Below are 26,983 nucleotides of genomic sequence, written 5' to 3'. Positions count from 1 at the left end.
GCACCTGGGCTGTTCTGTCTCATCTCTATGGTGAAGAAGATCTGAAGCAAATGGGTCTCAAGCAGGACTTTGACTGGTCTCAGCCACCAGCGAAGAAATTCAAGAAAGTCAAAGTTCCCTCCTTGGTGGCCAGCTCATATTCTTCATCGCGTGACGCGGATGAGCATGAAGATTTGGACGACACTGCGGCAGGCCCTACTACAACAGCCGACCCCAACAACGCTGGCGCTCCTTCATCAACATGATATTCTTCAGGGGCGTTAGTCTTCAAGCGGGTCTATACATGGGCTTTTTTTGCTAAGTTACAACTCTCGTTCTTTTGAAGACTTTGTTGGATCGAGTTGTAAACTTAAACCCGATGGTGATCTGATACTTTTGCTGTGTTATTTTGCATGCTTATTCCTCATATATGTTAATGCACACATGCTGAATTACATCAGTCACCATATTTCATCATGCATTTCAAATTCTTCATATCATATGTTAAATGCGTGTATGAATTACAAGATATAGGGGGAGATCTCCATGATTCTACTCTTCAAGTGTGCATTGCTTCAAAAGCAAATTCCTCACTATGCACATCTTTAGGGGGAGTTCTTCTATATCTTGCAATCAAATTCCTCAATACCAGTATTGACACTTCATATGTTTTATCCCCGTTGAAAACTTAACCTATATTGTCATCAATCACCAAAAAGGGGGAGATTGTAAGTGCATCTAGTGCCCCTTAGTGATTTTGGTGTATTGAAGACTTATAGGTTAAGAGACTGATGCGTTTGTGAGTGTACACAGGTCTACAAGTCTATGAGGAGTTTGATATTTACAGAGAAAGTCGACCCCTAAAAATGAATTCTACTCAAGACTTTGGATTTCTGAAGACTTTGAAAGTGAAGAAATTGGTGTGACCCTGAAGACTTGGATTTCATGCGAGGAACATGAAGCGTGAAAACTTTTGTTTTCGTAGTTTCATTTTCTCCTTCTTGAGTCAAAGGAAACACCGTAATGTTAAAGGGGATCGAGGAAATACTAAGGAAAAATTTCCAAGTGATGCTCAACTCAAAATCCTACACCTACCAATCCCTTCGAGTGAAGCCATTGGAAATCTCATGCAGTTCAGTCAATTTCTTCAGCGACAGAGACGAAGTTCTTCTGGTCTCTGAGGAATTTGTTCTGACTGAGGAGTTAGGAATTCGCCAGTGCAGATTGCCTACAAGTGAGGAACATGATAGCCCTGAGGAATTTGATAGTCAAATTTCTGACCGTTGCTGTGCTATGCACCAGCTGTCCCAAAATATCTACCCACCTAACGGTCATATCATTGAAGGGCATTTATGTCTTACCATGTCGGGCTGCTCCCTAGGCTATAAATAGCCGCCCCCTACAACCACTAGCTGGTTGGCTGCTCCGAGAGAAACTGACACTTGTCATTTGAGAGCATCCCATCCTCCGAGGACTTTGAGCGAAAATCATCAAGTGAGGAAACCCAAACCCAAACACCTACAAACCCAAAGTGATTGAGCATCACTGAAGAGATTGATCCTGTGTGGATCCGACGCTTGTTACCTTTGAAGACTGTGCATCTTCCAGACAGTTAGGCATCATGGTCTAGAGCATCCAAGAAGAAACCGTGGATCGCCGAGTGACCGAGTTTGTGAAGGTTTGGAAGTCACCTGAAGACTTACCACGAGTGATTGGGTGAGGTCTGTGCGACCTTAGCTCAAGGAGAATATGGTGAGGACTGTGTGTCCGAGACTGTGTGTCCTCAGGTTTAAATACCTAGCCGCTCCAACCAGACATATAACTGTCACAGCAGTTGGAACTGGTCTACCAAATCATTCTCTTCACCAAGCCCACTGGTTCTATTTCCTCAACTCTTTCATTTCCTCATTACTGTGCTGTGTGCTTGTTCATATCTGTTTGAAGACTTTGACTGAAGACTTTCTCAATTTTCTCAGTTCAATTTCTTTAGTCTGTTTGTCTTCATCCTGCTTATTCTATGTTTATGCTTTCTGTACTTAGTGCTTGTTTTCATTTCATCATGATGACCATGCTTATGTTCTGTTATGTTTGCATCTGAGTACTTATTCCGCTGCAAGTAGTTCTTCTCTTAGGAATTCCCTCACCCTAAAGTTCCTCAGTTAAGAATTCATAAAAATCGCCTATTCACCCCCCTCTAGTCGACTTAACGCACTTTCAGAAACCACGACCACCTTTGGGGCCATGAGCCCCTTTTGGTTCGGCGGGGGGATGGGCACGTTGCACAAAGAGCGGAGAAGCGTAACACAACACGGCAGAGATCGCACGGGCAGTTTTACCCAGGTTCGGGCCGCCGTGAGGCGTAAAACCCTACTCCTGCTTTGGCGGATTGATGGTGGATAATTGTTGAAAACGTGGCCCTCTTGCCTGGTAGCCTTGCCTCGGGGCGAGAGTGGCTACGCGCGTATGAATGTGCGAGGGTCCGAATCCTCTCTACGGTTGCCATGGGCTTCCTTTTATAGATAAAGGGGTCACCATAGTGGCAAATCAGTCTTTTACACACTGATTAGATAGCAAACAGTGCTATCATACCTAACTCTGCAGTTGGACAGAGCGCATTAAATGCGCCGCTCAGTGTTACATCATGGTGTGCCCGGCAAGCCTTGCTGGGCTGTTTTGCCAGCTTCGGCCAGCTTGTTGACACGTCTCGGGACGGGTGTCATCTGGAGGTGCTTTTCGTAGAAAGTGGCTGCCATGTGGCAGTAAGCAGCCACTTAGTCACTTAGGGGCTTGACACCGCATTGATCGACGACTTGCATCGCTACGAGGTGGAGCGGTGAAGCTTTTGGCGGGGTAGTCTGCCCTTGCTGTGCCTGGCAAGCCTGCCGGGGCGGTCTGGTGGCTTGTCTTCGGGGCAATCCTCGTCCTCGCCAGGCTCGCCTTCCCGGCAAGGGAGGTTTTTCCCTTAGCGACATCTTGCTTCTCTGGCTCGTCTTGGTCTTCTTGATCTGCACTTTGATCCTTCAAAGAACTGATCTCTGTGCTTGGTCTGATCTTGGGTGCTGCAATCTTGTCCTTAGGCATGTGCACAATCTGGGCAACAGAACCAGGGTTTGTTGCACCGACAGAGGAACACATATTATATTGGCCTTCTAAGTTTTTCGTCCATTTTGGCAATCGATGCCAACGAGGGAGAAGTTTAGAGAGTTCTTTCTCCATGCTTTTCCTCATGCTTTGGTTTTATTCCTAAGCATTTGCTTCTCATGCTCAAGCATTATTGGTTATTGCTCTGCATGGTGATGCTTAATTCCTTATATAAACTCTCTTGAAAGTGATCATCAATTACCAAAATGGGGGAGATTGAAAGAACATGTGGTGCCCCCATGTTTGGTTTTGGTAATTGATGACATTCTCTATGGACTAATGGTTGGTTTGAGTTATATTTGAAGGATTTATCCTTAGGCATTTCTTGAAGTCCATGTGCTGGTTTCAAGGAGTTTATGAGATGACCAAGGTGCTATTCAAGGAATTATCCAAAGAGTGGTCATGTAGAAGACATGATACAAGGTTGATCAAGACTAAGTCTAAGTGGGAATCAAGTTGATCAACACATAAAGCATATAAGAGGGATCAAGTGATCACATGGTATGGTAAGAATTATCCATTACGCTTTGTGTACTAACCCAAGGTCTACATGTGAGTTCAATGTGGGGTTAGGTATGTTTCCATGGGCTTGCGTCAACAGGAAGATCTCATACAACCCATGGAGGATGACATCAAGTGGTGATCATCATCAAGGTTGCGGTGTGCAAGTTCAAGTGGAGCATCACGAAGAGATCATGCTTGAAGCTTGCCGTCCATTGTGGTGACAACGGACTTGTGAAGATGTGCCGAAGAGTGGCTAACCCATAGTGGAGTATGGGGGGCAATCTACTTGTCTTCATCATGCCAACGTAATCAAGAAAGGTGCTCCAACTTGAGGAAGTCAAGATTGTCATCATCTAGCTCAAGTGGATTATGCGCAAGGCAAAGGTTTTCCCTTGATAGGTTTTCTATTTTACGTCTCATGGTGGTAGGTGGGAGACCGGGTTATAAGATCGATTGCTGTACTATCAAGGGGGGCTCTCAAGTGAGTAGCTTGATCGTATCGTCCTCGAGAGCTCAAACCGTTGCATCCTTGCATCATCTTTCTTGGTTTTTGTTTGGTGTTTCTCTTTGTAAGTTTTAGAGCTTATGGTCATCTTCATGACAAGCTTGAGTACATCAAAAACAGAGTTCATATGCATCTACTATGATGGCTTTGATATTGGAGTTTCTGTCGGTTCTTCTTTCACAGAACATCTCTATATCATTCGCATTTTTCTACTGCCACTTGTTACTTTATCCAGCCATTGTTGGATAGTAATTGTCGTCATCTATCCAACAAGCTTGAGTTTGCTGATTTCGGAGTCTGTTTGCAGTAGTTATAGTTGTTCCAGTATTGGAGCATCCTTCTGTTGTGCTTGGATAGTTTTTCATCTCTAAGTGGTAGTATTGCTCCCCGAGCCGTAGTACCTCTTATAAGCGGTAGTACCGCATATTCGCCGTACTATCGGCCAGCTACTTCCGGTGCTACTTCCGCTCAATATTTATGCTTCTAGAACTCTTCACGAATTTCACGACAGTAGAGCGGTAGTACCGAGCGATAGTAACTCTTATAAGCGGTAGTGCTCTTATAAGCGGTAGTAGCTCTCCGAGCGGTAGTACCTCTTATAAGCGTTAGTACCTCTCTAGCAAGTTTTTTCTGTCTCGTTGGGCTGTTTTGACCATGCTAAGAGGTAGTACCGCTCCCCCGAGTAGTAGTACCGCTTGAGCATGACTTGTGGGCATAATGGCTGGATTCAGGAGGTCCTATTTAAGGGGGTCTTGTTCCCCAATGGTTTCTATCTCTTGAGCTCGTGTTTGCCCCCCATTGTTGACCTTCTTTGAGCTTGCTAACTCTCAATCCCTCCAGGGATTCTTGCTAGTTTTGGGAGGGGGAGAGGAGATCTAGATCCACATTTCCACCAATCACTTTCTCCACTATGTGAGGGGAACCCCTTGGATCTAGATCTTGGAGTTCTTCGTGTTCTCTTTCTTGTTCTTCCTCTCATATTCCTCCATAGCATTACTTGCTTTGGTGGGATTTGGGAGATAAGGACTTGGGCACTCCGTGTGCCCTTGCCATTGCATTTGGTGCATCGGTTTGAATTCTCCACGATGATATGCGGGAGTCAAAGTTGAGAAGCTTATTACTCTTGGGTGCTTGGTACCATAGATCTTGTTCCTCTTGGATGCTTGGGCGCCCTAGATAGTTGGTGGTGCTACGGAGATCAATCATTATGGTGTAAAGCTCCGGGCTTGCATCGAGGTCTCCAATTAGGTTGTGGAGATTGCACCGAGCAATTTGTACGGGATCCAGTGACCCCCCAAGGGTTGCTAACGTGTACAAGTTCGGTGACCGCCCCCAAGGGTTGCCATTTGTACGGGTTCGGTGGCCGCCCTCAAGGGTCCTGTCATGGAATTAACACGGAAGATGCCCTAGCGAAAGGGCTTAGGAGGTTAGCTTAAAGGGGTTAATCGGGACAAAAGACACAAAGAGTTTATATTGGTTTGGCCCCTCGGTGATGAGGTAAAGGCTTACTCCAGTTTGGGGTTGTATTGCTTGGGTTTCGATTACCAGGGAGCGAATACGCTTGACCTAGTTCTCGACTTGTTCTTTTCATGAGTTAACCCGGCGCCCGGTCACCCCTTTATATACACAGGTTGATGCCCGACGTCTAATAGAGTCCCGACCGGCTCATACACAATATGTCCGGCTCGGTGACTAACTAAGCTTGCCTTACAATATAAGTTACACATATGGCGGTTCATCCTCTTGGGCCTCAGGTCGCCTCTGGGTCATGGGCCTTCAATGGGCTTCCTTCATGATCCTCCATCTTCATCTTTAAGTCGTCAATGGTATGACCTGGCCCCTCCTGGGCAGGTTATACCTAAAATTATATCACAACATTAGGCCCCAGGTTGATTTGAACTTGTTCACATCAATCTTCAATGCTTGACTTGTCAATATTTTGCATCGTCCATTTTATGAATTTGCTCTAACCCGCCATGACATCAGCTCACAGAATCAGATTAATCCGCCTTGATGTCATCTCGCATTAATTTTGCACGAGGCTCAGAATATCCTAGCAGATCCTTATCTTTTAATGAACATCTTGAAAATTGAGGCATCCACATAGCCACATGATGATTTTGGCCTCCTCGATTCCCGCGCATGCCTTTTATCCATCTTCTTATAAATAGGGACGTGGGTCCTTTTCATTTCACCCCTCGCCTCCTCATCTTCATCTTCCTCTCGCGACCCCTCTGCAGACCGAGCTCCGTCGTCGCCAACCTCCGTTCGCTTCACCAACTCAGGCCACTCCATCAACCTAATTCGACCAGAGAACGCCGGCACACCATCGCTGTCCATCAGCACCAGTAAGTGCCCATCTTCCCATGCCTCAGATCTGCACTAGGGTTTGTTTAGTTCTTCGGTGTTCTTCGCTGTTCTTCATCATCCCTCCGTAGCGCGCTCATTTTAATCTGAAAATAGTGTTGAAGGCACGCGCAAGTTGTTTGGCACCCCCTCTCAATCATAGGAATCGTCCTTTTTATACAAAGAATCTTTAAGCAAACAAGTTCCTCCACTGTCACAACCTTTAGGTTTAGAATTTATTTTCCTTCTCCAAACTGTGGCAGATCCAAAATTATAGAATCCATCTGCAGAATCTTGTTTGTCCAGCACTTAGCCAAATATTTACTGATAGATCAGAAGTATCATAATTGTCATGGCGGCTTAAACCATAAACCATGAATCGCCATATAACATTAGGCCCCATTGAGTCGCCAACATGTGCTTCATAACCTGGCAATATTTTCTCCTATAGTTCACAATGTCAAAAGCGAAATCCGTCACCTCTGGTTTAGAATTGACTTCATTTTTTGAACTGCTGTAGATCCATAGCCATTAGCCCTTCACGGCGGTTTAAACAATAATTTGTAACGCGCCAAGTGCCTGTCGGTTTAACTCCGTACCGCTTTTTAAATCACCAACTCAATGTTGATATAACCCAGCTATACCTTACCGGTTTAATCACATCTTAAATCATTTTGTTTAGGCTTGCTCCCCAATCATGACTAAGACAGTTACGTCATGCGATTGGGTCCCCTCTATCGTCACAGAGGAAATGCTTCAAGAACATGTCAAAATCGGCTTCTTACCAGCAAAAAATGTCATTCACTGGCGTGTTCCAAAACCAGATGAAGTCAGACCTCAGCCACATGATAGCGAGATTATTATTTTTACTGATTACATGAACCGGGGTTTCTCACCGCCCGGGTCAAAATTCTTCCGTGACGTTCTGCATTTCTTTCAACTTCATCCTCAAGACATCAGACCCAATTCCGTCTCAAATATCTGCAATTTCCAAGTCTTCTGTGAAGTATATCTTCAAGAGGAGCCCAGCGTTGAACTCTTTAGAGAATATTTTTATCTGAACCGCCAGAACGAGTTCACCGATGGACCCAGCTTAGAGCTTGGTGGAGTCTCAATTCAAGGGCGGAGAGATGCCATTTTTCCTTATGCTCAACTTCCAAGTCATCCCAAGGACTGGAATTAGATCTGATTCTATTGACAAGACACTTCTCCTGCTAACGAGAACCCCTTGCCGGGTTTTTGTGACCACTGGGTCAGCCCAAAGCACCCTCTCCCTGAACGGCTTACCACTGTTGAACGAGCCAAACTTATGCCTACCTTTTCAAAGGTTAGAGCACTGCTGGGAAACGGGTTGACTGGTGTTGACTTGGTCCGCTGCTAGGTAGCCTGGAGGATTATACCTTCGAGCCGCCGATCTGGCTTAATGTGTACCTACACAGGCGATGTGAAAGATCCACTGCACCATTGCCAGAGGCGTTTAACTGACAACGCGATCAATGAGATGACCAAGACCCTTCTCAACGAAAGCTTGGAGAGCTGCAGCAAAGTGGGGTTGAATCCCTTCTGCACAGTCAACCCGCCACCGAATGTAAGTATCTCCGGTCCATTTATTTCACTTTATTGTACATATGCTCTGGAAATCTCCAACCTTCCTGTAATTTGTGCAGATTGGATCCGCCTTTTGGAAAAACAAGTATGACGAGAAAGCAGCCAAGAAAGCCAGGGCTAAGACTAAAGCCCTGAAGAAGAAGAAGAAATCAACCGCCTCCGATATGCTGAACTTGGATGAGGATGATGAGTCGGAGGTAGACCTTGATTCCCTTGGCTCTTTTTTCAATTATCTTATTGACACTGATTGCTATCAGGATGATGCGGAAACCAGCCAGGCGGGTGATGAAGAGGTAACTATTATTTCCTCTGACTCAGAGCCTTTCCTAAGACAGAAAATTCGACAAGTGACCCGGAAAGTAAGGTTTTCTCACCCTTTAGCTTACTTGGATCCCAACTTTATTTTGAAGCAACAACAACATGAGAACCGGCGCAGAACTCGGAACTGTGGAGGCGGAGAGCTTTCCTCCGGGTTACCCAACACACCAGCCCCATGCAAACGCTGGAACGAGGTGCTTCAGAATTCCAACTCTTTTTATCCCAAGGCGGGTCTTATTCGCCATCCACTTAATCCTTCCGACTCAAATTATCAGGGTACTTCTCACTCTTCTTCTGGCGATTCATCTTAGACCCAACTTCCGGCTTTGAAGACTGCCCCTGGGTAAAGACTATCTTTGTTTTTTCACATCTCTGCACATATATTGACCTTGTCTCTTTTCCGCAGTGGGATGGCAAAGCCTAGCAAGAAGGCAAAAATTAATAAACCGGTCGAAGACCCAAAAGTTCGTGAGCCGGAGAAGCAAGCGCCGGTATCTGAGGCTTCTGTGCAACACCCGAAGGGACTTGCTGATGACCCGCCACCAGAGAATCCTGGCGCCTCCACTGATCATACAATTATCGACCCTTTGGGTGCTAAACTTCCAAGCCCAATCAAGCCTTCCGAACCAAATACTGAAGAAGTTTTGATCATCGGCACTGGTTTCCAAGAACCAGGAAATCCTACAGCCTTGGCAAGACATTCTGCTAAGGAAGAATTGATCGAGAAGCGCAAGGTCAAATTTGACATGGCCAATTACTCTCATCTGAGCATTAATGAAGTATTCTCCGGCTACCTTAGCCAAGTGCACACTAGCCGTGATCTAGAGATTGACATGGTCAACCACATGCATCAGAAATATGAGGTACCAAGTTTCTGCTTTATCTGTAAGATATATTCCTTCAGCCCCCAAGTCTACCGAATATAATAGAATTGAATATGTTGTAGACTTTTAGATAGCCTTAGATATGTATCAAAGCCAAAACCAGTAGCCCCCAAGGGCCGGCTTAAACTTATCAAGCTAAGCCGGGCCTTCAGATAGTAATGATCAACTTTGCACCTGTAGCCCCGAAGGGCCGGTTTAATCAACCAGAATAAGCAGGGACTTATCACCGTTACTGTGATTAAAATCTCACCTTATAGCCCTCACAGGCCGGGTTATCTTTGAAAAAATGAACCGGATTTGCCTGTCACTGCTTCATAAAAGAAACTTTCTGCCCCCATTAGCCAACAAGTTCCAAGTGCTATTGCTTGCAAAGGGCTTGGGACTTTTTCTGAACTTATACTGTGACATAACTGTTGATAATTATTTAACCTTTTACTTACAGGAAGCCTCAGCTCAATTTCAATCTCAATTGGCTGATGTAAAAAACCAACTTGAACTGCAAGAAGCTGAGACCCGGAAGGCTGATTCCAGGTTCAAATTTAGCTTGGATGAAGCAGAGAAGCTTAAAACCGGGTTTAACACTGAGAAAGCCGCCTGGGCTGAAGAGAAAACTGCCCTAACACAGAGAGCCAAAAAAGCTGAAGCCTCGTTGCAAGAGGTCACCACAGAACTTACCGGCTTAAAGCGTCATATTACATAGATGACCTCCGCCATTTTTGGTAAGTAAGACTTAAATATTGTAATGAATTTCCACACTCCACCTTGTAAACCAGCTGGTGATTTGACCATATTATGTTATGCACGCCCCAGGAGCAGCAATCCTCGTCAAGAGATGCCGATAAAGCTCAAGGCAGTTTACATGCTGGTGGAACAATTATATACTAGTGCTCAGCGCACAATAGCCACCATCTCACCAACCAATCAAGCACCATCCCTTCTCAGTGATGTTCTAAGCAAACTTTCTGTCGTGCCCGCAAGAATTGAAGAAATCAAGCGGTCAGCTGCGAGAGCCGGTGCCATTACGGCTTTAAGCCGGGCTAATGCATGGCAGGCAGAATTAGACCCGACCGAGCTAGCTACTGGCTGGCCCAGCTTCAAAGAGGACGGGTCTCCTTTTGATAAGAAGGATTTTGCTGCTTGTGTGAAGGAGATGCGTCCGTTGGCGAGCCTTATTGCTGAAGAAACAAATCTCTCAAGGTATCAGGCGACTTATACAACGGACAATCAGAAAATGCCAATGCCGGCTTACAAAATTGTGGATCTCATCCCTCCAATCTGTAAGCATACTTTCACCCCTGAAATCAATCCTTCTGAGCTTATCGATGACTAAGCTGAATTTCAAGCCTTGACTGGCATCGATTGGTCATCGCCTAACTTCCAGACGATGGTGGAAGAAGAAGAACCGGCGCGGGATGACCCGGAAGCCTCAAGCCGCCAAGACCAGGAAAATTGATCCGCTGGACGGCTCATAATTTGCGTCATCAGACATTGCCTGAAAAACACTTAATCATTTGGGCTCGCGGAGCCATGTAATAGACTAGTAAAACAATGATCCGTCGTGCCACCGTGCATGTTTTATCCTCTGGGAAACTGATTGTACTTATTCTTTTGCCTTGAAAGATTATGGAAAGTTATCTCATAATGCATCTGCACATTGAAGAAAAAATGCCCTGGCGGTTTTCGTCAGGGCGGGTCATAACATCCAACATCATATGTCCTGGCGACTTAAAGTCTAAAACCAGGGCGGTTTGAAAAAACCAAATACTTATTCAAATATGATATCATACCTGTAGACCAATAGCATTCGGTGCTGTAAATATGTAAGTTTGCAAGCCGGAAGCTTGACATAAATCCAGAAGAGTGGCGCTCGATTCAGTTTTTGAAAAAAAAAATTGTTTTTATCCCATAAGCCGGCTCTCACGTGACATAAATCCGTTGTTTTAACCTTAACCAGTTCAGGGTCTTATTGAAAAGATTAACTGGCAAGAGTACAAACGGGCCACATAGCGGAGAGACTGCGACAATGGGTGAGTTTGTCCTAGCTCTCTGTAAGCCGGCTCTCACGTGACAAAGACCGCCGTTTTCACATTGACAAGTTCAGGGTCTTATTAAAAGCATAACTGTCAAGAGTACGACGGGTCACCTAGCGGAGTAGCATCAAGCAAACACGAAGGTTTAACTCAATGGTCGGCTTGGAAACCGGATCACATGGGTGTGAACAGCTATGCTCGGGGAGCAGGAAGCCCCCATGTGACCAACAAGGTGGCCGGAGGCCGGATCAAGATGGGTGAGCGAGCTATGTTCATTGAACAGGCAGCCTCCAAATGTCTAATAAAGTGGCCGGAGGACGGATCAAGATGGGTGAGCGAGCTATGTTCAATGAATAGGAAGTCCCCAGATGTCGAAATAGGTGACCGGAGGCCGGATCAAGGTGGGTGAGCGAGCTATGTTCATTGAACAGGAAGCCCCAAGTGTCCAATAAGGTGGCCGAAGGCCGGATCAAGATGGGTGAGCGAGCTATGTTCAATGAACAGGAAGCCCCCGAATGTCCAGTAAGTCGGCTTGAGAACCGGATCTCATGGGTGTGAACGGCTATGCTCAATGAGTAGGAAGCCCCCATGAGACCAATGAATCAGGGAAAAAAGACTCAATTTTGCTGGAAACTGAAACGACAGAGGCCCCGAATTCTCAGGGGTGCCGGCTTTATTAAACTGAATCATAATATATACATTGGTCTAAATATGTACATCACAAGAGCCAGTGGCTCGGGTGTAATAAGGCCAAAGATGAGCAATATTCCACGGCCGGCGGGTCTCCTCCTCCGACGTGCGTGAGTCCTTGTGGTCTCAAACATCGATAAGGTAGTATGACCCATTGTTCAGGTTTTTGCTGACCACAAACGGCCCTTCCCAAGGTGGGGATAACTTGTGCATGTCAGTTTGATCCTGGATGAGCCGGAGCACCAAATCTCCTTCTTGAAAGATCCTGGTTTTAACCCGGCGGCTATGATAACGATGCAGATCTTGCTAGTAAATCGCCGAACAAGCCGCCGCAAGGTCACGCTCCTCATCCAACAGGTCAAGAGCATCCTGACGTGCTTTTTCATTATCAGCTTCAACATAAGCCGCCACACGGGGCGAGTCGTGATGGATGTCACTAGGGAGAACCGCATCTGCTCCGTAAACCATGAAGAAAGGCGTGTAACCCGTAGATCTGTTGGGGGTAGTATTGATACTCCATAGCACTAAAGGCAACTCCTCCACCCAGCAACCCGGTGTCCTTTGCAAAGGGACCATAAGCCTGGGCTTTATGCCTCTCAAAATTTCTTGATTGGCCCTTTCAACTTGGCCATTGGACTGGGGGTGAGCCACCGATGACAATCAAGACGACTATGCTCTCGTTGACAGAATTCTTTCATAGCACCTTTAGACAGATTAGTGCCGTTATCAGTTATAATGCTCTGAGGGTAACCAAAACGAAAAATCACCTTTTTTATGAATTAAACCGCCGTCGTCGCGTCACACTTACTGACCGGCTCTGCCTCAACCCACTTTGTGAATTTATCAACCGCTACCAAAAGGTGGGTCTTTTTATCCTTGGATCTTTTAAAAGGTCCAACCATATCTAGCCCCCAGACTGCAAACGACCAAGTAATTGGAATCATCCTCAATTCTTGAGCCAGCACATGAGCTCGTCTTGAAAATTTCTGACAACCATCACATTTACTGACCAAATCCTCTGCATCAGCATGAGCCGTCAGCCAATAAAACCCATGACAAAAAGCCTTGGCCACGAGAGACTTAGAGCCGCCATGATGATCACAATCTCCTTCATGAATCTCTCGTAGAATCTCACGGCCTTCCTTAGGATAAATACAACGTTGAAACACCCCTGTGACACTGCATCGGTGCAACTCTCCATTGACAATAGTCATTAACTTAGACCGCCAGGTTATCTGCCTGGCCGAAGTTTCATCTTCAGGTAACTCACCTCGGGTCATATAAGTCAAATATGGAATTGTCCAATCAGGAATAGCATGAAGAGCCGCCACCAACTGCGCCTCCGAGTCAGGAACTGCAAGATCTTCCTCCGTAGGCAATTTGACCGAAGGGTTATGTAGAATATCAAGGAAAACATTGGCTGGTACCGGCTTACGCTGTGATCCTAGCCGGCTTAAAGCATCATCACCTCATTTTTCTTGCGATCAACATGTTCCACTTGATAACCTTTGAAATGACCAACAATAGCATCAACCTCTCAGCGGTAAGTCGCCATGAGTGGATCTTTAGAATCCCAAGTGCCTGAAACTTGCTGAGCCACCAAATCTGAGTCGCCAAAACACCTCACCTGGCTTAGATTCATCTCTTTAGCCATCCGAAGACCATGGAGCAAGGCCTCATACTCAGATGCATGTTAGTACAAGGGAACATCAACCTTAAAACATAACAAAATTTATCACCTCAAGGGGAAGTCAAAATAACTCCAGCTCCCGAGCCTTCCAACTGCCTGAATCCATCAAAGTGAATAGGCCAATATGTGCTATCCAGCTTCTCCTCAGGCATCTGCAGCCCAGTCCAGTCATTGATAAAATCCACAAGTGCTTGAAACTTGATAGCTGTCTGAGGCATATACTTCAAACCATGGGGCCCAAGCTCAATGGCCCACTTGGCTACCTGACCTGTGGCTTCTCTGTTTTGAATAATATCACCCAAGGGAGCAGAACTGACCACAGTGATGGGATGACCAAAGAAATACTGCTTCAGCTGACGACTAGCCATGAACACTCCATACACCAGTTTCTGCCAATGTGGATACCTCTGCTTGGATGCAATGAGGACCTCACTAATATAATAAATCGGCCGCTGAACCAGATACTCCTTGCCTGATTCCTTCCTTTCCACAACAATTGCCACACTGACAGTTCGGCTATTAGCAGCCACATATAACAACAAAGGCTCCTTGTCAATAGGAGTAGCAAGGATAGGCGGCTCAGCTAACTATTTCTTCAAGGCCTCGAACGCTTGATCAGCGGCATCACTCCAAACAAAGTGATCTGTTTTCTTCATCATCTGGTACAGAGGGATAGCTTTTTCGCCCAACCGGCTTAAGGCCGTAATACGACCCGCCAGACGCTGGACATCATTGATACACGCCTGTTTAGCCAAGGAAGTGATAGCCTTGATTTTCTCCGGGTTAGCTTCAATGCCCCTTTCAGAAAGAAAGAAGCCTCAGAGCTTGCCTGCTGGCACACCAAAGACACATTTTGATGCGGAGCATCCCTCAACTACCCGCACCGACACTCCATAACCACCGCAAGCACCGAGGGGACCAATAAAAAGAGCACGTGCACGCACCATCGAGAACGAGGTTGACTCTCCCCTCTCCGAGTTTCAGTCGGATTCGCATGAGAATTGGGTTCTACCTCATAAAGACATGTTATGCATTCTAGGATACCAGGGAGATGATCGTGAGAAGGAGAAGGTGAAGATTCGAGCATCCATGGAGCTAGAGAAGGAAGGAGAGGCCAAGAAGAGTGAAGGAGAGAAGCTCCTGGACACCCCGGGTGCCCGGACGGAAGGACCCCGGGTGCCCGGACTCGAAGACACGGGGAAGGCCACGCCCCTAGTACACCCCGGGTGCCCGGCCGCCACCTGGGCCTCGCCCCAGCCCCACCCGGGTGCCCGGCCGCCCCCCTGGGCCGCACCCAGCCCACCACCGGGTGCCCGGGCCCTCAACCCCGGGTGCCCGGCCGGCCCCGCCCAGCCGCATGCGGCCTCCCTGGGTGCTCGGGCCTAGGACCCCCGGGTGCCCGGTCCTCCTCCCTCCGGAGCCCTTGACCGGTCCGGGTGCCCGGCCAGTTCTACCCCGGGTGCCCGGACTCCTCCTCCGTGGCTACGCGTTTTAGGGACATTTTGGTCCTTTGTACCCCTCTTTCTCCAAGTTTCGTCCCTAGCCTTTATATACTCTTTACCTAGCTCATTTGGAAGGTTAGCAAAGTATTAGATAAAACATTGTGAGCTTTGCTCCTTGTATCCCTTCCTTTTGGAGATCAAGACCCCTCTTGGGAAGAATCCTTGTGGATTACAAGACCTCCTAAGGGAGTAGATCATCATCAAGACCTCACCTCCTCTAGGAGTAAGAAGAACTTTACCTAGTGCTTGTTTCCTTGGACTGATCTTGTAATCTTGTGGATCTCATGTATGCTACTCTAGTGGATGTGATATTTGGGTTTGTTTGAGTGATTTGTGCCTTGTGTTCTTGAGTGTTATTCCCCTTTTCCCCTCCAAGTGAGAAAAGATCCCCTCTAGGGTTTGACCCTACAACATCGTGGTATCATGAGCAAGGTTGATTCACATCTTGGAGTCCCATCCCCCCATTCGCTAGCTTGATTTTGTTGTTTTTCGTCCAAATTCGAAAATCCCCCAAAAAATAGCCCCAAAATTTTTTCCTTGCAATTTGTTGGATCTTGTGAGATTTGGTTGTTTTGCTCCATGGATTTGATGTTTGGCAAGTGGATCTAGCCCCTCCCCAACAATCCCCACCCTTCCCGCCATGAAATCCTCCTAATTTTGCCATTCCCCAACATTTTCCGCCCAAATCGGCCACCACAGGGTGCCCGCACCTCGACCCACCGGGCACCCGCACCCCCGGGCCATTTTCCCTTGACCACCCCAGGCACCCGCACCTCCAACCCCCGGGTGCCCGCACCCCCCCCCCCCGAATCAGCCCAACTACACCACCAATTTGACCATAACTTCCAACTCCCAAGTCTGTTTTTTGTGTTCTTTAGCTCGTTTGGAAGCTCTTGACATCCCCATCCACTCATATCATTACCACCACCATTAGCCTCCATCCAAAATATTGTCACAAAAACACCCACCTTCCGCATTTGACCGATTTTGAGTTGCGATTTCCGTTTCCTAAGGTGTTTCGGCTACATAGGAGCGTGTGACATCGACATCACCGCCAATCATCATCACCTCGGAGTCATCTTCACCGCTAACCGTAAGAAAGGACGGTAACCTTGACGACACTTACTTCTTACCCTTGCTTTTGCATTGATAGCCCGAGCCATTTTGCGTTGCTTACCTATCGAGACTAGCGAGTTGAGAATTGCCGGGCCATGCTATTGTGCACCGTAGTGATCTTGTTATCATCTTAGTGCCATAAGTCTCTCCCGTGCATATCTTACATACTTGTCTCATATCATACTTGGCTCGAGCATCAAGCATAGAAAAAAAAGAGAAAGAAAGAAAAGCTTTTAAGCAAAAGAGGAGAAACAAAGAGCTTGTAAGCAATAGCATTGAGCCATTTTGCATAGTCATATCATCTTGGTCACCGCATAGAAAGCATAGCTGGGATTGAAGGCGACACGTTTCTCTAATAGGTTGGTGGACAAGCGTATCTTGCCCATTAGAGCAATTGAGCTAGAGTCTCTCTAGCATTCGCACAACAAGAGCATTGTCCGTGGTTACACATTTTGAGCTCACCCCTTGGTTGTGTGGATCCCATCTATCTTCCGTGCGTGTGTTCCTAGTGTTATCCTTGGGTTTGATCTACTTGCTTTACTTGCATTTTTGTGAACCTTCTCAACCTTATCGACATCTTGACTAACATTTGCTTGAAATTTTTGCCACCATCCTAACCAAGCTACTCCATAAGCCTTTTGCTTGTAGGTGTGAGAAACAAACCCGGTTCCAACTCTCCTATTGTGGCATTACATTGAGTGACACTTGTTACATCCTCAATCTTCGGAAAAGGTAACTTCCGTATTGTTCTCTTGATAGAGGCAAAGGTGTCCCGTCTTTCGATGAGATGATGGATATCGCTTTGGTGGAAGTCGACTTTGATGATCCGACTACGAACGTGCGATGACGTCGCGCCTTAGCAATCGCTAAACCAACTCCGAGAGGTTATTGACCACGCCGGAGCACGATCAACCTGACCACGAGGGTCTGTTTCCTGCGAGCAAACGAAGAACAAGCAAGAAACTGAGATTGCAATCTGGATATTGCGAATATAAGATGAAAGCTTTATTGATCAAGGTGGGGTTCTGTGACGCCTTTGTCTGGTCGTTGAACACAAACGAAGTACGCGAAATTGCAGCTATGGCGAACTTTTAATCTAAACAAAACCCAAAGTCTAAACGACGCCCTAAGGGCTGTATATATGGAGGATGAGGGGGGAATTTCGTGGCCCTTGGGGAAGGGGTCCGAAACCAACCCTATCTCTTGTTTCCCCACACATACGGACTCTAAAAATAGCCTATACTCAAGTATTTCGAATTTACATGGGCCTGGCCCAATAATAAGGTGACGCAGCACCTACAATAGCCTCTGGACGAAAGTTATGAAGTAGCATCTTGCATATTTCGTCCAAGGCTTCATGCACGCATTATGGTGGCTTCAATGTCCTGAAATCATCACTTGTAAATCCGTTCTTGTCCCCCATGCGCATGCCATCATCTCCATGCTTGTTCTTGCTCCAATGTTCATTCTTCTCAAAGCTAGGCCCTTCATTTGTAAGCAAAACAAATGTATCCAATTTAGGCAGCATCATATTCTCATGAACATTAGAATCATTACCAAGAAACGAAAGTACCTGGTAATTTAATTGGCGTGCGCGAGCTCTAGTAATTGGTCCAGTATGTATAGCAGCAGGGGCTGTGGGTGTAACAATGGTATTGATGTCCTCATCATCCTCCCCTTCTTGAAATGAAGTCGTCCTCGACGGAAGCTCATCTCCCTCACCCAAATAAGGCTTCAAATCTGCAATGTTAAAAGTGGGACTAACCCCAAAATCTGTAGGCAGCTCAAGTTTATATGCATTATCATTTATTTTCTCTAACACCTTAAAAGGACCATCAGCACGTGGCATTAGCTTTGATTTGTGCAAATCAGGAAATTTATCCTTACGCAAATGTAACCAAACAAGATCTCCAGGTGCAAACACAACATGTTTTCTACCCTTATCTCCAGCAAGTTTATATTTAGCATTCATACGCTCAATGTTTTCCTTAGTTAACTCATGCATTTTTAAGATCAATTCAGCACATTGTTTAGCATCAAAATTAACCTTCTCCGAAGATGGAAGAGGCAACAAACCAATAGGTGCACGAGGTAGGAAACCATACACAATTTCAAAAGGGCACATCTTAGTAGTAGAATGCAATGAACGATTATAAGCAAACTCAATATGAGGCAAGCATTCTTCCCACATTTTCTTATTATTCTTCAAAACAGCCCTAAGCATAGTAGACAATGTTCCAGTGACTACTTCAGTTTGTCCATCAGTTTGGGGGTGACAAGTAGTACTAAAAAGCAGTTTAGTCCCCAACTTAGCCCATAAACATCCAAAAGTGGCTAAGAAATTTAGTATCACGATCTGAAACAATAGTATTTGGCACACCATGCAAACGAATAATTTCACGGAAGAACAAAGCAGCAACATTAACAGCATCATCGATTTTATGACATGGTATAAAGTGTGCCATTTTTGAGAATCTATCCACGACAACAAATATGCTATCCCTCCCCTTCTTTGTTCGAGGTAAACCTAAAACAAAGTCCATAGATATATCCTACAATGAACACTAGGTACAGGCAAAGGCATATATAAACCATGAGGATTGAGTCGTGACTTAGCTTTTTGACATGTAGTGCAGCGAGCAACAAAACGCTCAACATCCCGTCTCATCTTTGGCCAAAAGAAATGTGTAGCAAGTACGTCCTCCGTCTTCTTCACGCCAAAGTGTCCCATTAATCCTCCTCCATGCGCCTCCTGCAACAACAAAAGACGAAGAGAGCTAGCTGGAATGCATAGCTTGTTAGCACGGAACACAAATCCATCATTAATGACAAACTTGTTCCAGGTTCTTCCTTCTTTACAATTCTGCAAAACATCTTTAAAATCAGCATCATGCACATATTGATCTTTGATGTCTCCAAACCAAATATTTTGAAGTCAAGTTGTGAAAGCATAGTATAGCGACGAGACAATGCATCAGCAATAACATTTTCTTTACCCTTCTTGTGTTTAATGACATAAGGGAAAGTTTCAATGAATTCAACCCATTTAGCATGTCTACGATTCAGTTTAGCTTGACTTTTAATATGTTTCAAAGATTCATGATCAGAATGTATAACAAATTCTTTGGGCCATAAATAATGTTGCCATGTTTCTAAAGTCCGAACAAGAGCATATAGTTCTTTATCATAAGTAGAATAATTCAGACTAGGCCCACTCAATTTTTCAGAAAAGTATGCAACAGGTTTACCATCTTGTAATAACACACCTCCTAATCCAATTCCACTAGCATCACATTCAAGCTCAAAAGTCTTATTAAAATCAGGAAGTTGGAGTAAAGGAGCATGTGTCCACTTATCTTTCAATACCGTGAAGGCTTCTTCCTGTGCGGTACCCCAAACAAAAGGCACATCCTTCTTTGTAAGCTCGTTGAGAGGTGCAGCAATGGTGCTAAACTCTCTCACAAAACGCCTATAGAAACCAGCGAGTCCAAGAAAACTCCGCACTTGTGTGACCGTTTTGGGCTGCGGCCAACTCTCAATAGCTTCAATCTTGGCTTTATCAACTTCAATTCCCTGTGGAGTAACAACATAGCCAAGAAAAGATACTCGGTCGATGCAAAAGGTGCACTTCCCAAGGTTACCAAACAAACGTGCATCACGTTGAGCAATAAAAACAGCACGTAAATGTTCCAAATGTACTACCAAAGATTTGCTATAAATCAGTATATCATCAAAATAGACTACCACAAATCGTCCAATGAAAGCACGTAAAACTTCGTTCATTAGTCTCATGAAAGTACTAGGTGCATTAGTTAACCCAAAAGGCATGACTAACCACTCATATAAACCAAACTTAGTTTTAAATGCAGTTTTCCATTCATCTCCCAATTTCATACGAATTTGATGGTATCCACTACGCAAATCAACTTTGGAGAATATTGTAGAGCCACTCAATTCATCAAGCATATCATCTAGCCTAGGAATAGGATGACGATAATGAATAGTAATATTATTAATGCCTCTACAATCAACACACATACGCGATGTACCATCCTTTTTAGGCACTAGTATAATAGGAACAGCACAAGGACTAAGAGATTCGCGTATATAACCTTTGTCGAGCAGATCCTGTACTTGACGCATAATCTCCTTTGTCTCCTCTGGATTGGTACGGTATGGTGCACGGTTGGGTAGCGATGCACCGGGAATTAAATCAATTTGATGCTCAATCCCTCGAATAGGTGGTAATCCCGGTGGCACGTCTTGTGGGAAGACGTCAGCGAACTCCTGCAAAATGTTAGTGACAGCAGGGGGCAAAGAGGAAGGCACGTCCTCGAATGAAAATAATGCCTCTTTGCACACAAAAGCATAGCAAACAGATTTGTTGAAATCTAGCTCATCAATATCCGATTTTGTGGCAAGTAAACATGCACTTTTCAATTTAATTTCAGAAACAACACTAGATGGTTTATTATTAGGTTTCATTTGTTGCTCAAATTCTTTTGCCACAATCTGATTTTCACTCTTATTTTTCTCCTGTTTTGCTTTATTAGCTCTATTAATGTCATCTTTCAAAATGGAATCAGGAGTCATAGGAAGCAAAGTAATATTTTTATCCTTATGAACAAGAGTATACCGATTGTTTCTACCATGGTGTACAGAATTTTTATCAAATTGCCATGGTCTACCAAGTAATAAGGAACATGTTTGCATGGGTACCACATCACAATCAACATAATCAGCATATGTAGAGATACTAAAATGCACACGAACAGTACGTGTTACCTTAACCTTGCCGCTGTTGTTGAACCATTGGATGTAGTAAGGATGTGGATGTGGTCTTGTGGTGAGAGATAGTTTCTCCACCATCTCCATGCTAGCCAAGTTGTTACAGCTCCCTCCATCTATGATGACGCGAACAGAACGTTCCTTCACAACTCCCTTTGTATGGAACAAATTATGCCTCTGATTTTGCTCTGCTTGTGTGACCTGCACACTCAAAACACGTTGAGCAACTAAACATTCATACCTGTCAGCGTCTTCAGGAGCCATGTATTGCGTCTCATTTTCAGAATCATCTCCACCATGTTCTTCACGTGTAATAAGAGCCAAAGTCTCCTCATCATAGTCACTAGCGGACTCATACCCACCATCCTCAGTAGCAATCATCACACGCTGAGATTTGCATTCTCTCGCATAATGTCCTCTTCCCTTACAACGACGACAAATAATATCACTTGTGTGCCCTGTTGACGCCATGGAAGAAGAAGAGCTCTGCGGAGGCCCGGCAGGTGTGCTCTTGGCAGAGAGTGGTGGTTGTGCCTGCTTTCTTGTATCACGGCTGGAGGTGGCACCTGATGGAGGTGATGGTGAAGTGGAAGTAGAGGATGCACGTGGTGTCCATGATGAAGGTCGACCTGCAGAAAAGTTAGTTCGCGCCAATGCCTGTCGATCCTGCACTTCACGTTCAGCTTTACAAGCAAGATGGAATAAACGAGTGATATTATTATAATCCTTATACTCTAGAATGGTCTGAATCTCTTTATTTAATCCACCCATAAAACGTGCAAGCATAGCTTCATTCTCCTCGACAATACCACATCTAATCATGCCAGTTTGTAAGTCCTGATAATATTCTTCTATAGAATTTTTCCCTTGTCTTAAGCGCTGCAATTTTTGAAGTAATTCACGTTGATAATATGGTGGAACCCAACGAGTACGCATAGCAGTTTTCATAGCAGCCCAAGTAGCTGGAACAGGATATAATCTACAATGTTCAGACCACCAAACACATGCAAAGCTAGTGAAAGCACAAACAGCAGCAGGAACACGTCTCTCCTCAGGATATTGTAAACATGTAAATCGTTGTTCAGTTTCTAACTCCCAAGTAAGATATATATCAGGAACATATCTACCCTCAAATGCTGGAATATTCAATTTCAGTTTAGGGAGATGGTCATGATCTCGTACCTGAGGTGGTGGTGCCGGCCTACCGTTGCGAATATATACCTGAGGTCGACCTGCTGGTGGTGGTTCTGGTGGCTGCACGTAGTTCTGATTTTGATCAACCTCATCCTCATAATCGCCCGCATAATCGTCATCCTCCTCAGCCGCCGCAGTAGCAGGAGCCAAAGAAGCATCAACAGTAGGTGCAGCGGCACCCGAATTTTGACCAGTCTCAATTGGAACGCGCTGTGCTCGTCCCACTTGATTTGGAAGGCGGCGTTGGAGATGTGGTTGTTGTTGTTGTAGAGGTGCGACATATGCAGCCGGTGGTGGTTGGGGAAGACGCTTGAGTAATTCAGTAAACTTGTTATCCAGCTTTGTCTCGAACGACTTCTCCACGGCATCTATCTTCTCCATAGCCTCTTCAAATCTGTTTAGCACATCTCCCACCTGGCAACTCATCATTTGCTGAAATTGATCATGCAACTCCTTGTTCGTCATGTTCTCCCAATGAGTCTCATCGGCTTGTGATCCTGCCATGGTTAGCAGCAATAGAAACACAAAAGAATACGATCCTGCAGACTACTAGGAAGTGGTGGTGATGGTGGTGTGTCACAAATCCTTCAAGCGAATCTCAAATTCTTACCAGTTCTTACCCAGCAGCAGGTGGTGATCGGCAACCGTTGTAGTCAAAACTCTCAAAGCTTGGATAGAGCGATTACCAGGGAGAGTTAAACGCACGATGTAGATGTATGTGGAGCTGGGAAGGCTTATAATATGGTAGCAAAAATGGTCAGCAATAATCAATTCAGAGCTGCAAAGTTGAATAAACGCTCAACGACGGTACTGTGCTGGTCCTAGGCTAGACCGTGCTAGAGACGCGAGCCTAGAACACTAACAAAATCACGGCGCTGCACGTAAACAAGGGAAAAGCACACTCTGGAATTTTTTTTGCTCTTTTTTTTGCGCTCTTTTTTTTTGCGCTCTTGCGAAAAATCACTATAATGGCGAGTGTCTCAAAACTCTTCCCAAGTCAAACTGACAGGATAGGCACAAAATCTTTTTGACTATTTTTTTCGGAAATCAGGGCGGCGACGACGAAAAAGTGCGACAAAAAATCACTATGATGGCGAGTGTCTCAAAACACTCCCCGAGACCTAAAAATAGGATAGGGAAAAAATATTTTTGGATGCCGAAATTTTGGCCTAAAAACTGCCCGGGGGTCTCCAGACTCTTTTTTTTTCGAGACCTACTCAGGCAAGGAAACACGAAACGGAAAATAGATGGATCTCTAAAACAAACCGAATATGAAAAGAACTCGGATTGGTGGTGGATATATGGTGGTAGGATATGGCAACGGTGGTGGTATATGGTAGCGGTGGTGGTATATGGATATGGATCGGTGGTGGTATATGGATACGGATTGGTGGTGGTATATGGATACGGATTCAAAGCGGTGGCGGATAAGCAATGGTGGTAGATGGCAAGGCGATGATGATGGTGCGGCGGCGGCGTGACAACTTATGACCAGAACTCGAAACTCTAAAAGACTAGACTCTAAGACCAGCAACTTGACACGACGATGCAACCGCAAATTCAACAAAGCAAAAACCCTAAAAAGATTATGCAAAGGCTCAGATTGGTTCGGATATGATGAACTAACCCTAATTTTTTTGTGTGGCTTTTTCGTGGACTGTAGGTATGAAGAACAGACTCGATCTAAACTACGAAAAACTGTAAAATCTCACCGAGCAACCTGGAAATCTGATACCACTTGATAGAGGCAAAGGTGTCCCGTCTTTCGATGAGATGATGGATATCGCTTTGGTGGAAGTCGACTTTGACGATCCGACTACGAACGTGCGATGACGTCGCGCCTTAGCAATCGCTAAACCAACTCCGAGAGGTTATTGGCCATGCCGGAGCACGTTCAACCTGACCACGAGGGTCTGTTTCCTGCGAGCAAACGAAGAACAAGCAAGAAACTGAGATTGCAATCTGGATATTGCGAATATAAGATGAAAGCTTTATTGATCAAGGAGGGGTTCTGTGACGCCTTTGTCTGTTCGTTGAACACAAACGAAGTACGCGAAGTTGCAGCTATGGCGAACTTGATAGAGGCAAAGGTGTCCCGTCTTTCGGTGAGATGATGAATATCGCTTTGATGGAAGTCGACTTTGACGATCCGACTACGAACGTGCGAGGACGTCGCGCCTTAGCAATCGCTAAACCAACTCCGAGAGGTTATCGACCACGCCGGAGCACGATCAACCTGACCACGAGGGTCTGTTTCCTGCGAGCAAACGAAGAACAGGCAAGAAACTGAGATTGCAATCTGGATATTGCGAATATAAGATGAAAGCTTTATTGATCAAGGTGGGGTTCTGTGACGCCTTTGTCTGGTCGCTGAACACAAACGAAGTACGCGAAGTTGCAGCTATGGCGAACTTTTAATCTAAACAAAACCCAAAGTCTAAACGACGCCCTAAGGGCTGTATATATGGAGGAAGAAGGGGGGAATTTCGTGGCCCTTGAGGAAGGGGTCCGAAACCAACCCTATCTCTTGTTTCCCCACACATACGGACTCTAAAAACAGCCTATACTTATGTATTTCGAAATTACATGGGCCTGGCCCAATAATAAGGTGACGCAGCACCTAGAATAGCCTCTGGACGAAAGTTATGAAGTAGCATCTTGTATATTTCGTCCAAGGCTTCATGCACGCATTATGGTGGCTTCAACGTCCTGAAATCATCACTTGTAACTCCGTTCTTGTTCCCCATGCGCATGCCATCATCTCCATGCTTGTTCTTGCTCCAATGTTCATCCTTCTCAAAGCTAGGCCCTTCATTTGTAAGCAAAACAAATGTATCCAATTTAGGCAGCATCATATTCTCATGAACATTAGAATCATTAGCAAGAAACGAAAGTACCTGGTAATTTAATTGGCGTGCGCGAGCTCTAGTAATTGGTCCAGTATGTATAGCAGCAGGGCCTGTGGGTGTAATAATTGTAGTGATGTCCTCATCATCCTCCCCTTCTTGAAATGAAGTCGTCCTCGACGGAAGCTCATCTTCCTCACCCAAATAAGGCTTCAAATCTGCAATATTAAAAGTGGGACTAACCCCAAAATCTGCAGGCAGCTCAAGTTTATATGCATTATCATTTATTTTCTCTAACACCTTAAAAGGACCACCAGCACGTGGCATTAGCTTTGATTTGCGCAAATCAGGAAATCTATCCTTACGCAAATGTAACCAAACAAGATCTCCAGGTGCAAACACAACATGTTTTCTACCCTTATCTCCAGCAAGTTTATATTTAGCATTCATACGCTCAATGTTGTCCTTAGTTAACTCATGCATTTTTAAGATCAATTCAGCACGTTGTTTAGCATCAAAATTAACCTTCTCCGAAGATGGAAGAGGCAACAAATCAATAGGTGCACGAGGTAGGAAACCATACACAATTTCAAAAGGGCACATCTTAGTAGTAGAATGCAATGAACGATTATAAGCAAACTCAATATGAGGCAAGCATTCTTCCCACATTTTCTTATTATTCTTCAAAATAGCCCTAAGCATAGTAGACAATGTTCTATTGACTACTTCAGTTTGTCCATCAGTTTGGGGGTGACAAGTAGTACTAAAAAGCAGTTTAGTCCCCAACTTAGCCCATAAACATCTCCAAAAGTGGCTAAGAAATTTAGTATCACGATCTGAAACAATAGTATTTGGCACACCATGCAAGCGAATAATTTCACGAAAGAACAAATCAGCAACATTAACAGCATCATCGCTTTTATGACATGGTATAAAGTGCGCCATTTTCGAGAATCTATCCACGACAACAAATATGCTATCCCTCCCCTTGTTTGTTCGAGGTAAACCTAAAACGAAGTCCATAGATATATCCTCCCAAGGAACACTAGGTACAGGCAAAGGCATATATAAACCATGAGGATTGAGTCGTGACTTAGCTTTTTGACATGTAGTGCAGCGAGCAACAAAACGCTCAACATCCCGTCTCATCTTTGGCCAAAAGAAATGTGTAGCAAGTACGTCCTCCGTCTTCTTCACGCCAAAGTGTCCCTTTAATCCTCCTCCATGCGCCTCCTGCAACAACAGAAGACGAAGAGAGCTAGCTGGAATGCATAGCTTGTGAGCACGGAACACAAATCCATCATTAACGACAAACTTGTTCCAGGTTCTTCCTTCTTTACAATTCTGCAATACATCTTTAAAATCAGCATCATGCACATATTGATCTTTGATGGTCTCCAAACCAAATATTTTGAAGTCAAGTTGTGAAAGCATAGTATAGCGACGAGACAATGCATCAGCAATAACATTTTCTTTACCCTTCTTGTGTTTAATGACATAAGGGAAAGTTTCAATGAATTCAACCCATTTAGCATGTCTACGATTCAGTTTAGCTTGACTTTTAATATGTTTCAAAGATTCATGATCAGAATGTATAACAAATTCTTTGGGCCATAAATAATGTTGCCATGTTTCTAAAGTCCGAACAAGAGCATATAGTTCTTTATCATAAGTAGAATAATTCAGACTAGGCCCACTCAATTTTTCAGAAAAGTATGCAACAGGTTTGCCATCTTGTAATAACACACCTCCTAATCCAATGCCACTAGCATCACATTCAAGCTCAAAAGTCTTATTAAAATCAGGAAGTTGGAGTAAAGGAGCATGTGTCAACTTATCTTT

The sequence above is a fragment of the Aegilops tauschii genome, chromosome 4 (genome assembly GCF_002575655.3).
Source record: "Aegilops tauschii subsp. strangulata cultivar AL8/78 chromosome 4, Aet v6.0, whole genome shotgun sequence".
NCBI lineage: Eukaryota > Viridiplantae > Streptophyta > Magnoliopsida > Poales > Poaceae > Aegilops > Aegilops tauschii.
Note: the sequence above shows the minus strand (reverse complement) of the source record.